Source organism: Cherax quadricarinatus, unplaced genomic scaffold, assembly GCF_038502225.1.
Source record: "Cherax quadricarinatus isolate ZL_2023a unplaced genomic scaffold, ASM3850222v1 Contig3498, whole genome shotgun sequence".
Taxonomy (NCBI): domain Eukaryota; kingdom Metazoa; phylum Arthropoda; class Malacostraca; order Decapoda; family Parastacidae; genus Cherax; species Cherax quadricarinatus.
Window position 1 is genome coordinate 126 of NW_027198524.1, and position 15279 is coordinate 15404.

Below are 15279 nucleotides of genomic sequence, written 5' to 3' on the forward strand. Positions count from 1 at the left end.
TGGAGGCAGGATCCATACATAGCTTTAAGCAGAGGTATGATAAAGCTCACGGCTCAGGGAGAGTGACCTAGTAGCGATCAGTGAAGAGGCGGGGCCAGGAGCTCGGACTCGACCCCCGCAACCTCAACTAGGTGAGTACAACTAGGTGAGTGAGTACACACACACACACACACACACACACACACACACACACACACACACACACACACACACACACACACACACACACACACACACACACACACACACACACACACACACACACACACACACACACACACATTCAGTCAGTCAATCACCCACCCGGCCAGCCAGCCAGCTACGTATTACACATGTTCCAGAGTTTTCTCTTTACTTAGGGTATAGGTTATACTACATTCTGGCAGGATGACACTACCAGTGGTATTCTCACATTCCACTGTGTCGACAATACATAAAGATAACAGTAACATATGATACTGTATGCAATGTAAAATTTACAATACAGTTCACTACCATGTATACATTATATACAGTACATAAATAATTAAAATATAACAGTAGAAGTAAATTATGGTAAAAAGAATGAAATAATGATTGTACATTACATTACAGTACTATGTAGGTAGTTTATATAGGAAAAGTTTGACATTATGCCCTGCCCAGTATGTCGGCAATTTTCAAAGGTTTGACTTGCGTCCATTTTGACTTACGACCGGTTGGTCGGAACCAAGCTTGGTCGTAAGTCGGATGGTAGGTGTATATATATTATATTTTTTTTCAACACATCGGCCATTTCCCACTGAGGCAGGCTGACCCAAAAAAGAAAGAAAAAACTTTCATCATTCAACACTTTCACCATTACTCATACATAATCACTCTTTGCAGAGACGCTTAGATATGACAGTTTAAAAGGTAGATTCAAACTTTAGTGGGCATGAGCTGGTAACTAACAACAATACAGTCTGTGCATTTCTGACAAGATATTGCGTAAATAAGGGGTGGTGAATGCGTATCCTTTTTTTTTTTTTGGTTCACCCTGAGTGGGAGATGACCTGTATGTTAAAACATATATTTTGTTTACACATGTTGTTTAATCCTGTCTCCAGTTTTTCTAATTCATGCATGTGAAGTATTGTATAACTTTTATAATGCAATTTTTTTATTACAGCATAACTTGTTTTGTGACAATTGTCATTCACACGTCGCCATGGCTCTGAATTTAATGCATTATGATGGTTCTACATCCTGGAACATGGTGAAGCTTTGCTTTCTTATGATGCTACACAGCAAGTATGTCAAGTATGTATTTAATTACTAGTGACATCCTAATGGTAGAGTGTTGGCATATTTCCATTTTCTCTTATATTTATGAATGGATGTGTAAGTATTAACCCTTGAACGGTCCAAACGTATATATACATTCTTACGCGTAGCGCCCCAAACGTATATATACATTTTAATTTTCCTGCCTCCAAATTTGGCACGATTGTCCTGAGATGCCTGGTCAGCATAGAATGGGTCTTAACACTCGGTGTGCACCATATTAAAAAAATCTGGGACCACTTAGTACCTTGTGGGAGCGCCAGTTAAATTGAGCGCCAGCTAGAGCAAACAGTGTGGCAAACACCAATGATTCACTGATGTAATGTCATAATAACACTCCTCTTTTAAGAAGAAAGTGATGTTAACCCCAAGTTTAGGGTCTGTTGATCTCTGTCTGTCTATCTCTGTATCTCTGTCTATCTCTATCTCTTAGTATCTCTGTCTTTGTCTACCTCTGTCTATCTCTGTCTGTCTCTGTCTATCTGTCTCTGTCTATCTGTCTCTGTCTATCTGTCTATCTGTCTCTGTCTATCTGTCTCTGTCTATCTGTCTCTGTCTATCTGTCTCTGTCTCTATCTGTCTCTGTCTCTATCTGTCTCTGTCTATCTCTGTCTCACAGGTACACATAAATACAAGTATACATAGTGTAAATTACCTAGGATAACCCAAAAAATCCAGACAAGGTGCTATACTCTGCTTGAAGATGTGAGTCAACGTGACAATGTAGTCATTTGGCTCTCTCTGAGACAGAGAGCTAGACGGATAGACAGATAGACAGGGAGCCTGACAGACAGACAAATAGACAGACATGTTTGTGTACCAGTGAAAACAAAGCGAGGGCCGATGCTCATCAAACGTCACCTCTAATCTTTTCTTATCAAGTGTTATCACTGCACCCTCCATATGCTCATTAACCATCAGCTCTTATCAATTGTTATCTCATCTTATCATGTCAATGTCAGGGAGGGGGAGACTTTGTTTTTCATGCTTCAAGGGAACGAGTTTAATCCGTTCCATGACCCTGCTCGCAACTTGATTTGCTCGTTTGCAGAGTCAATTTTCCTCATTTAAATTAATTGAAATCAAATTAATTCATTCCAGTGGAATTCCATGCACGAGAAAATACTTTAATAATTTCCCTAATATCAACTCTACAGCTTATTTATTTATCATAATTCATGTAATATGACATAATAAACAATATTAATAACATAGAAACATGATATATATACTAGAATGAATAAAATACATGTCATTAGGTATGTGGCTAGTGGTGGTGACAGCAGCCATTGTTGTTAGGGTTTATAGGGCCACCACAGCGGCCATTCCTGCTCCTCACTACATGTGTAGAGAACCTACGATAACCCAATAAAGCATTAAGAGTGCTACACTCTTAATGCTTCACTTAATTGCTACACTCTTAATGCTACACTTAATTGCTGCACTCTTAATGCTACACTTTTCCACTGCTGCTTCATGTTGTCTGCCACTGCTACCTCATGATGTCTGCCACTACTGCTTCATGGTATCTGCCACTGCTACCTCATGATGTCTGCCACTGTTGCTTCATGTTGTCTGCCACTGCTGCTTCATGTTGTCTGCCACTGCTACCTCATGATGTCTACCACTGATGTCGCCAAAAAATCGAACATTTCTGCTATTTTGAGCTCAATTTCAAGGTACTTTTAAATGTGAAACCAATTAAAATCATATTTCTTTTTGTAGTATATATTCAATTCTATCACATGAGACCAAATAAAACGAGAATACAACCACAAAAACCATACAAAAATATACTGCTAAGGGGAGGCTAATGGCTGAGAAGTGAACTCCATTATTTATGGTCCGATTTCTTTCATTTTTGGTGTATGTTAAGAAGCATCTTTTCATCATACATTGCCCAAGTTTCAGTAAGATAGTCCAACAAACAACTGAGATCCAGTTCCCTAGATCAAGAGCAAGAGCCCGCTCACCAGTGTCAATTAACCTCCCTTGAGGCCTGCTCGCATCTGGAAATTTTGCTCGCGTCTGGAAGCAAAAAATCGACCGAGCAACTGCTCTTATCTGGAAAAACTCGCATGCACGTGGATGCACTTGTAAATAGAGGTTCCACTGTATTACGTATCATCGTCGTCATTGTCGTCGTCGTCGTCATCATCGCCGCCTCCGCCTCCACCTCCGCCTCCGCCTCCGCCTCCTCCTCCTCCGCCTCCTCCTCTGGCTCCTCCTCCGCCTCCTCCTCCTCCTCCTCCTCCTCCTCCTCCTCCTCCTCCTCCTCCTCCTCTGCCTCCTCCGCCTCCTCCGCCTCCGCCTCCGCCTCCTCCTCCTCCTCCGCCTCCTCCTCTGGCTCCTCCTCCGCCTCCTCCTCCGCCTCCTCCTCCGCCTCCTCCTCTGCCTCCTCCTCCTCCTCCTCCTCCTCCACTACTACTACTACTACTACTACATCGTCGTCGTCGTCGTCATCGTCATCATCATCATCATCATCATCATCTTGTTCTTGTTCTTCTTCTTGTTCTTCTTCTTCTTCTTCTTCTTCTTCTTCTTGTTGTTGTTGTTCTTCTTCTTCCACATATCCAAAACATTGCTGGGATATATACACCTACCATCCGACTTACGACTTTTTGTAATGACTTTATTTTATTGTTTTATTTTGATATTTCATGTTTTACTTTACTTTTTATGTTGTTAGTACTGTATTTTATACTGTAAGGTTTAGGATAAACACTGTGTACAACACAAATAGTTGTTTATTTCCCAGAAATTTGGCATAAAAACACAGTCGTAAGTCGAGTGGTCGTAAGTCGAGCAGGTCGTAAGTCGGATGGTAGGTGTAAATACTTTGTATATATTCCAAGGCAGGTGTAAATTTCCACCTGTCAATGTGTTTGTGACAATTTGAGTACCTAATACTAGTGTCAGACCAAAGAATGCTTATTAGATGACAAGAACTACAGTGGACCCCTGCATAACGATATTAATCCGTTCCTGAAAGCTCATTGTTATGCGAAATTATCGTTATGCGAATGAATTTTCCCCATAAGAAATAATGGAAATCAAATTAATCCGTGCAAGACACCCCAAAGTATGAAAAAAAAATTTTTACCACATGAAATATTAATTTTAATACACACAAACTGAAAAAGGCATGCACAGTTACATGACACTTACCTTTATTGAAGATCTGGTGATGATTGATGGGATGGGAGGAGGAGAGAGTCTTAGTGTTTAGAAGGGGAATCCCCTTCCATTAAGACTTGAGGTGTCAAGTCCTTTTCTGGGGTTACTTCCCTTCTTCTTTTAATGCCACTAGGACCAGCTTCAGAGTCACTGGACTTCTGTCGCACAACATATCTGTCCATAGTGGCCTGTACCTCTCGTTCCTTTATGACTTCCCTAAAGTGTTTCACAACATTGTCAGTGTAATAGTCACCAGCACGGCTTGCAATAGCTGTGTGAGGGTGATTTTCATCCATAAAGGTTTGCACTTTCAGCCACATTGCACAGATTTCCTTAATCTTTGTAGTAGGCAACTTCTTCAATTTCTCTCTCCCCTCCTCCGAACCAGTTTCCTCAGGTCTGGCCTCTTGCTGTTGAAGTTGATCTAGCAGCTCATCAGTGGTTAGTTCTTCATTGTCCTCCTCCACCAACTCTTCCACATCATCCCCACTAACCTCCAACCCCAAGGACTTTCCCAATGCCACAATGGATTCCTCAACTGGCATAGGATTCCCAGGGTTAGCCTCAAACCCTTCAAAATCCCTTTGGTCTACACATTCTGGCCACAGTTTCTTCCAAGCAGAGTTCAAGGTCCTCTTAGTCACTCCCTCCCAAGCCTTACCTATAAGGTTTACACAATTGAGGATATTAAAGTGCTCTCTCCAAAACTCTCTTAGAGTCAGTTGAGTTTCTGAGGTCACTACAAAGCACCTTTCAAACAGAGCTTTTGTGTACAGTTTTTTGAAGTTTGCAATAACCTGCTGGTCCATGGGCTGCAGGAGAGGAGTGGTATTAGGAGGCAAAAACTTCACCTTAATGAAGCTCATGTCCCCATAAAGTCGCTCTGCCACGTCTGTAGGATGACCAGGGGCATTGTCTAACACCAGGAGGCACTTAAGGTCTAATTTCTTTTCAGTTAGGTAATCTTTCACATTGGGGGCAAATGCATGGTGTAACCAGTCATAGAAAAAGTCCCTAGTGACCCATGCCTTACTGTTTGCCCTCCACAGCACACACAAATTAGCCTTGAGGATATTCTTTTGCCTGAACGCTCTGGGAGTTTCTGAGTGATACACTAATAAAGGCTTCACTTTGCAATCACCACTAGCATTGGAACACATCAACAGAGTAAGCCTGTCTTTCATAGGCTTATGTCCTGGGAGTGCCTTTTCCTCCTGAGTAATGTAGGTCCTGCTTGGCATTTTCTTCCAAAACAGGCCTGTTTCATCACAATTAAACACTTGTTCAGGTTTCAGTCCTTCACTGTCTATGTACTCCTTGAATTCCTGCACATATTTTTCAGCTGCTTTGTGGTCCGAACTGGCAGCCTCACCATGCCTTATCACACTATGTATGCCACTACGCTTCTTAAATCTCTCAAACCAACCTTTGCTGGCCTTAAATTCACTCACATCATCACTAGTTGCAGGCATTTTTTTAATTAAATCCTCATGCAACTTCCTAGCCTTTTCACTTATGATCACTTGAGAGATGCTATCTCCTGCTATCTGTTTTTCATTTATCCACACCAATAAGAGTCTCTCAACATCTTCCATCACTTGCGATCTCTGTTTCGAAAACACAGTTGAACCTTTGGCAAGAACAGCTTCCTTGATTGCCGTTTTGTTGCCCACAATAGTAGCGATGGTTGATTGGGGTTTATTATACAACCTGGCCAGCTCGGAGACACGCACTCCACTTTCATACTTATCAATGATCTCTTTCTTCATCTCTATAGTAATTCTCACCCTTATTCCTGTAGGGTTGGCACTAGAAGCTTTCTTGGGGCCCATGGTCACTTATTTTGCAGATAAAATCACCATGCAGGTCAAATGTACTGCGATTTTATCGCTCAAAGAGGCCTTTGTTGTCGTCTGCACTGATGACACAGAGGCCGAGAAACTACTTACCACTACTGCTACCACCACTTTCCGTGACCAGGGATTCCTTGTCTTGACTTCCCCGGCTCTGAAGGCCAGGAGAACTGTATTCCTCAAGCGACTCGACAACCTCATCACTGCACAGGCCACTGAAGAAATCAAATCATCTATTGAAGCCCGGAACCCCTGGGCTAAGGTGGACTACATTACCAAAATACCCAACACTTCATCCATGCTGAAGGTCACCTTCAGCGACGTCAACATGGCAGCCAGAGCTCTCGCTGAGGGCCTGGCTATTCACTACTTCCACATCAACCTAACTTTCATTGAAGAAGAAAAATTCCTACAAATCCCACACTGCTACAACTGCTACTCATACCTGCATACCACCAAAAACTGCACTGCCAAGGACAAAAAATTCTGTCCCACCTGTGGCCTCGAGGGTCATGACTTCAAAAGCTGCACTACTGCCGCACCACCTAAATGCCTGAACTGCAAGAATGACCACCATACTCTCGTGGCCAGATGCCCTACCAGAAGAGACATATCCAAGAAACAATACCATCAACAAAATAAGCCCAACCCACAAACAACCTCATATGCCACTATCACCAAGTTTCAAGCAGACACCACCAAGATCCTACAAGCCACGCAAGCAGCCTCCACCACTCCCCTGCCAGCTCCTGCTGGTGACTCCACCAAAATCCTTTACTGCATCATGTATGCCCATGTACAGAATGCAGCTGAGCTTGGCTCCTTCAGTACCATCATCAACGAACTCTTCAAGCTCAACAACATGCCGGGTTTCACATTCCTCGCATCACCACCTTCCACTGAGATTCTCAAATCCACTGCAAATGCCACTAACATTGTCGTTGCTCCACCGCTACCTCAACCTCCACCAGACACTGAGTTGGCCCAACCAGAGACCTCTGAGACCTCAGAAGAACCCACAAACGAGAACCAACCAGAGACCTCTGAGACCTCAGAAGAACCCACCAACGAGAACCCACCACCACCTGCTTCCACCCCTACTGCTACTGACCTATCAGAAACCCCGACTCGCCCAGCTCGGCCCCCACCAGCAACCCCACTGATCCTCAAACACGACTGTGCCACGTTCTACACCACGAAACCATAAAGTAGAGCTATGCCCTTCCCAGGACTCAGCCAATGACTCCAAGACAACACTGCAAAGCACACCGTTCACGGAATTCCACCTCCAACCCTACAATCCATACTTGACATCCTCAACGATAAAATACACATCAACTCCAAAATGAAGGTACTACACCTCTCAAGAGCAAAATTCAACACAGTCAGAAATGGCTCCGACAGCAGCTCAGTTACCTAATCACCACCTACCAGCAACCAAAGTCCCCCAGCACTTTGCTATTTAGCTAAAGCTTGGGGTGTGGCTCCAAAACGACCCTGTTTTCCTGGGCACCGCTAGCCATCTCCTGCCAGGCATCTGAGTACCAGCCCTACTCTACTGACACTGCTGCCACCAGCACATCTCGCTCCAGCACAACCTCCTGCAGTACCTCTGCACATCACGCTCCAGAGTGGACGGGCCACTCTCCTCTGCTACCCCACCTACTCCACCCTCCCAACCTCTTCCATTATTCCAGCCCTCCCCTCCCTCTTCCTTCCCATCCTCACCAACCCTCAGGTCAGAACCTCTGAAATGTACCGAATGTATGCGTAAATGCGACCTCACTGGCTGGCTTGTAAACACTGGCGCTGAGGCCACACGTGGGACGCGCCCTGGGCGAATCACGTAAGGCGAGTTTTTTATCACGAGGCGAGGCAAAATTTTTGCGTTCAAATGCTTCGTATGGTGGATTTAACGGAACGCGATGAGTTCGTAAGGTGGGGGCCCTCTGTAATATGAAAAATAGAAAAAAGGTATATCGGCAACACTTCTGCAAGTGGCAGGACTCAGTGTTGCTGTCACGTCACGTGAGCATCCAGTGCCAACTTCTTGGCCTCATATCTCTGTAAGTACTGACCTTATTTTTTTTTTATTCTAAAACACTTAAAAAAATGTGCTCTTTGTTTCTGTAAAAAAAAAGTTTTTTTTTTTTTTCAAAATATTCGGGGTGCTGCGCAAGAGAACGTATGTATATGTTTGGACCATTTAAGGGTTAATGTTGAAATGCCAATTCAGTGAACCCTCTAATTAACCTTTTGACTGTCGCAACCCCAAATCCTGAAGTGTCTCCTGGTGTTGCAAAATTTTTGGAAAAAAAAAAAAAAAATTATGAAATGATAGAGAATCTTTTCCCGATGGTAATGACACCAAAAGTATGAAATTTGATCGAAAACTTACAGAAGTATGCTCCTGCCAAGTTAGCGATCTCGGTGATATATATGCATCGGCGATTTCGCCAACTTTGAGCCCTATTTTCGGCCAATTCCATTGTTCCAGTCGACCAAACTCGTAGCTATTTCTTTAGAACTCCATTTTTTCTATCAATTGAGTACAAGAAACCACCCATTTACTGATTTCAGCTACCCAATTATAGATCTTCTTTCAACGTACCAGCCATATCCCACTGAGGTGGGGTGGCCCAAAAGGAAAAATGAAAGTTTCTCCTTTCAAATTTAGTAATATATACAGGAGAAGGGGTTACTAGCCCCTTAGTCCCGGCATTTTAGTCGCCTCTTACGACACGCATGGCTTACGGAGGAAGAATTCTGTTCCACTTCCCCATGGAGAATTAATATAGATATTTTCATTAATCCATCTATGATATTTTTTCAAAGTTATATAAGAAACATGCTATGTATCATGTAAACATTAATATATGCAACCTTAGTAGAACAAATTGACATGAATATGAGATGTGTAGCTGGGCAGCTTGTAGTAGTGACAGCAAGACTTCTGTTTTCTCTGGTCAAACACCAGAGAAGCTGTGTACAGTATAGTATTACTGGGGTAACTGTAGAAATTTTTTCCTTTAGTATGCCTTCACTCAGCATCATTCCCTCTGAAAATGGTATTTTTTTAATTTTTAATTACCACATTGGCCATTTCTCACCAAGGCAAGGTGACCTGAAAAAGAAGAAACACTTATCATCATTTGTTCAATCACTGCTAGAGGTGCACCTACACTACAGTTAAAAAACTGCTTCATCATAACCCCTCCTTCAGAGTGCAGGCACTGTACTTCCCACTTCCAGGATTCAAGTCTGGCTTGTTGGTTTCCATGAATCCCTTCATAAATATTACTTTGCTCACACTTCAACAGCACGTCAAGTCGTAAAAAACATTTGTCTCCACTCGCTCCTATCTAATTCACTAATGCACGCTTGCTGGAAGTTCAAGCCCCTCACACACAAAACTGTCTTTACTCCCTCCCACCAACCTTTCCTAGGCCAACCCCTACCCTGCCTTCCTTCCACTACAGATTTATATCTTCTCCAAGTCATTCTATTTCATTCCAGCCTCTCTAAATGTCCGAACCATATCACCAACCCCTCCTCAGCCCTCTGGATAACAGTTTTAGTACCTTTGATATACCTTTGATGTGTTTCAAGAGTCTCGCTACTCTTGGAGCCCGGCCATGGGCCAGGCTCACCTAGTGCTTGCCTGGTCAACCAGGAGGCCCACTGCCCCACATATCCATCACAACCTTGTTGATCTAGCACCTGGTGAAGATACTTTTCCAGTTGCCTCTTGAAGGCTTCTATACTTGTTCCACCTGTGTTTCTGGTATACATGTATTTTTGGTAAGATGTTGAATAGTCTGGGGCCTCGAATGTTAGTACAGTGTTCCCGTATTGTGCCCACTGCATCCCTACTCCTTACTGGGTTAATTTTGCACTTCTGTCCATATCTCTCACTCCAGTATGTTGTTATGGTAGTGTGCAGATTTGGGACCAGACCCTCGAGTACTTTCGAGGTATGTATTATCATGTATCTCTCTCTCCTCCACTCAAGTGAGCACATGTACAGGACTTGAAGGTGTTCCCAGTAATTTAAATGTTTTACTGGCTCAGTGTGTGCCATAAATGATCTCTGCATTTGTTCCAGCTCTGATATTTCTCCTGCTTTGAACAGGGCCGTCATCACTGAGCAATATTGTAAATGAGGGAGCACCTCCTCCTAATTTCCAAACTATGGATTCTCAGCATTATATTCACACCACACATTGCCCTCGGACACGACATCTCCACTGTTTCCAGCCTTCTCCTTGTTGCAGCATTCACTACACATGCTTCACATCCATATAGGAGCATTTGTATAAGTATACTCTTATACATCCCCCTTTTTGCTTCCATGAATAATGTTCTTTGTCTCCACAAACTCCCCATTGCACCACTTGCTTTTTTTCCCTCATGAGTTCTATGATTCACCTTGTCTTTCATAGATCCATCTGCTGACAAGTCCACTATCAAATATCTTCCATACTCCTTGTACTTGCTTTGGCAGTACATATACTGTTGTGATGAATGGTTTGAAAAACCGACAAGTTGAAGATTGAGACACTTATGCAGCATATGGGAATCTTTATTCAGGAAACGTTTCGCCACACAGTGGCTTCATCAGTCCAATACAAAGAGGAAGGCGTAAGGAGAGGAGGAGAATGAGGTAATCAGTCCCTCAACCTGGAGTCGATGTGTTCAGTCCATCAATCTTGTAGAATGTACAGCATAGGGCCGTAGACGTGGCTTATATACTGTAGTGAGGTGACGTGAAGCAGGTGGAGGCGGGGTCATAGTGGTACCATCCACTAGTCGAAGTAGGTCTTCGTCCAAAGGTTGAACAAGTGTTGAAGAATTCTTTGTAACAAGATCCCATGATGCCGCAGTGTCTGACAGTTGTGATGAATGGTTTGAAAAACCGACAAGTTGAAGATTGAGACACTTATGCAGCATATGGGAATCTTTATTCAGGAAACGTTTCGCCACACAGTGGCTTCATCAGTCCAATACAAAGAGGAAGGCGTAAGGAGAGGAGGAGAATGAGGTAATCAGTCCCTCAACCTGGAGTCGATGTGTTCAGTCCATCAATCTTGTAGAATGTACAGCATAGGGCCGTAGACGTGGCTTATATACTGTAGTGAGGTGACGTGAAGCAGGTGGAGGCGGGGTCATAGTGGTACCATCCACTAGTCGAAGTAGGTCTTCGTCCAAAGGTTGAACAAGTGTTGAAGAATTCTTTGTAACAAGATCCCATGATGCCGCAGTGTCTGACAGTTGTGATGAATGGTTTGAAAAACTGACAAGTTGAAGATTGAGACACTTATGCAGCATATGGGAATCTTTATTCAGGAAACGTTTCGCCACACAGTGGCTTCATCAGTCCAATACAAAGAGGAAGGCGTAAGGAGAGGAGGAGAATGAGGTAATCAGTCCCTCAACCTGGAGTCGATGTGTTCAGTCCATCAATCTTGTAGAATGTACCTCACTACAGTATATAAGCCACGTCTACGGCCCTATGCTGTACATTCTACAAGATTGATGGACTGAACACATCGACTCCAGGTTGAGGGACTGATTACCTCATTCTCCTCCTCTCCTTACGCCTTCCTCTTTGTATTGGACTGATGAAGCCACTGTGTGGCGAAACGTTTCCTGAATAAAGATTCCCATATGCTGCATAAGTGTCTCAATCTTCAGTACATATACTAAAATTGGAACGATACGGAGAAGATTAGCATACCATACTCCCTCCCTACAATCTGATATCCAATCTTTCATTACCTAAATTTTTTGTTATCCTCATCACCTTACTCTTTCCTATCTTCACTTCTAATTTCCTTCTTTTACATACCCTACCAAACTCGTCTACCAACCTGTGCAACTTCTCTTCAGAATCTCCCAAAAGCACAGTGGTTTCAGCAATAAGCATCTGCGACAACTCCCACTTTGTGTTAGATTCTTTATCTTTTAATCCCACACCCCTAAACCACCTTGAGCATTCACCTCTTTTACAACCCCATCTATAAATTTATTGAAGAACTATGGTGGCATCACACATTCCTGTCTAAGGTCCACATGTACTGGGAAATAATCTCCCTCTCCTACATACTCTAACTGGAGCCTCTATCCTTGTATAAACTCTTCACTGCTTTCAGTAACCTACCTCCTATTCCATACATTTGCAATGTCTTCCACATTGGCCCCATATCTACCCTATCATAAGCCTTTTCCAAATCCATAAATGCAACAAAAACCTTTTTTACCCATACCTAAATACTGTTCACCTATATGTTTCACTGTAAACACTTGGTCTACACACCCCCTCAACCTTCCTAAAGCCTCCTTGTTGATCTGTGATCCTGCTCTCCATCGTACTTTTAATTCTTTCAGTAATAACTTTACCATACACTGTACCAGATACACTCAACAGGCTCATTCCCCTATAATTTTTACTCTCTCTTTTGTCCCTTTTGCCTTCATACAAAGTAACTATGCATGCTCTCTGCCAGTCCCTGGATACCTTACCCTCTTCCATACATACATTAAATAAAAGCAACAACTCCAAAACTATATCCTCATCTGCCTTTAACATTTCTGTCTTTATCCCATCTATCCCAGCTGCTTTACCACTTTTCATTCTACCCACTGCCTCATGCACTTCCCCCACACACACAACCGGCTCTTCCTCACTCCTATGTGTTACAACTCCCTGCCCAGTGCATGAAATCACAGCTTCCCTATCTTCATCAACATTTAACATTTCCTCAAAATATTCCCTCTATCTTCCCAATACCTCTAACTCTCCATCTAATAATTCTCCTCTCCTATTTTTAACAGTCAAATCCATTCATTTGCTAGGCTTTCTCAACTTATTAATCCCACTCCAAAACTTTTTCTTATTCACAACAACATTTGTTGATAGCATCTTGCCCACTTTCATTTGCTCTCCACTATCTTAACCTCTCTCTTTCTCTCCATGTACACCTACCATCTGACTTACAACCGAACTTGGTTCCGACCAACCAGTTGTAAGTCAAAATTTTGGTATTCCAATTTTTACTTTACTTTTTATGCTGCTAGTACTGTATTTTATTCTGTAAGGTTTAAGATAAACACTGTGTACAACACAAATAGTTGTTTATTTCCCGGAAATTTGGCATACTTCTACTTTGTAAAAACCTCTCATATGCTAACTTGCTCTCTCTTACTCTTTTCCTCATCATTCTGCCAGTCACTCTTCTTCCCTCCCACACTTTTTTTTTTTCAACAAGTCGGCCGTCTCCCACCGAGGCAGGGTGACCCAAAAAGAAAGAAAATCCCCAAAAAGAAAATACTTTCATCATCATTCAACACTTTCACCTCACTCACACATAATCACTGTTTTTGCAGAGGTGCCCAGAATACAACAGTTTAGAAGTATATACGTATAAAAATACACAATATATCCCTCCAAACTGCCAATATCCCAAACCCCTCCTTTAGAGTGCAGGCATTGTACTTCCCATTTCCAGGACTCAAGTCCGGTTATATAAAATAACCGGTTTCCCTGAATCCCTTCACTAAATATTACCCTGCTCACACTCCAACAGCTCGTCAGGTCCCAAATACCATTTGTCTCCATTCACTCCTATCTAACACGCTCACGCACGCTTGCTGGAAGTCCAAACCCCTCGCCCACAACACCTCCTTTACCCCCTCCCTCCAACCTTTTCGAGGACGACCCCTACCCCGCCTTCCTTCCCCTACAGATTTATACGCTCTCCATGTCATTCTACTTTGATCCATTCTCTCTAAATGACCAAACCACCTCAACAAACCCTCTTCAGCCCTCTGACTAATACTTTTATTAACTCCACACCTTCTCCTAATTTCCACACTCCGAATTTTCTGCATAATATTTACACCACACATTGCCCTTAGACAGGACATCTCCACTGCCTCCAACCGCCTCCTCGCTGCAGCATTTACAACCCAAGCTTCACACCCATATAAGAGTGTTGGTACTACTATACTTTCATACATTCCCTTCTTTGCCTCCATAGATAACATTTTTTGCCTCCACATATACCTCAATGCACCACTCACCTTTTTTCCTTCATCAATTCTATGATTAACCTCATCCTTCATAAATCCATCCGCTGACACGTCAACTCCCAAATATCTGAAAACATTCACTTCTTCCATACTCCTCCTCCCCAATTTGATATCCAATTTTTCTTTATCTAAATCATTTGATACTCTCATCACCTTACTCTTTTCTATGTTCACTTTCAACTTTCTACCTTTACACACACTCCCAAATTCGTCCACTAACCTTTGCAATTTTTCTTTAGAATCTCCCATAAGCACAGTATCATCAGCAAAAAGTAACTGTGTCACTTCCCATTTTGTATTTAATTCCCCATAATTTAATCCCACCCCTCTCCCGAACACCCTAGCATTTACTTCTTTTACAACCCCATCTATAAATATATTAAACAACCATGGTGACATTACACATCCCTGTCTAAGACCTACTTTTACCGGGAAGTAGTCTCCCTCTCTTCTACACACCCTAACCTGAGCCTCACTATCCTCATAAAAACTCTTTACAGCATTTAGTAACTTACCACCTATTCCATATACTTGCAACATCTGCCACATTGCTCCCCTATCCACTCTATCATATGCCTTTTCTAAATCCATAAATGCAATAAAAACTTCCCTACCTTTATCTAAATACTGCTCACATATATGCTTCAATGTAAACACTTGATCTACACATCCCCTACCCACTCTAAAACCTCCTTGCTCATCCGCAATTCTACATTCTGTCTTACCTCTAATTCTTTCAATAATAACCCTACCGTACACTTTTCCTGGTATACTCAGTAAACTTATTCCTCTATAATTTTTACAATCTCTTTTGTCCCCCTTCCCTTTATATAAAGGGACTATACACGCTCTC

At 42.6% G+C, this 15279-nt stretch overlaps 1 long non-coding RNA gene across 1 annotated transcript in view; it reads left to right on the top strand.

Moving 5' to 3' along the window:
• Window positions 1–312: 312 nt before the first annotated feature.
• Window positions 313–15279, top strand: part of LOC138852035 (uncharacterized) — a 30332-nt gene continuing 15365 nt past the window's right edge. The window contains exon 1 of the long non-coding RNA XR_011391537.1: window positions 313–1281. This is a non-coding gene — a long non-coding RNA (uncharacterized lncRNA). The remainder of the gene's footprint in view (window positions 1282–15279) is intronic.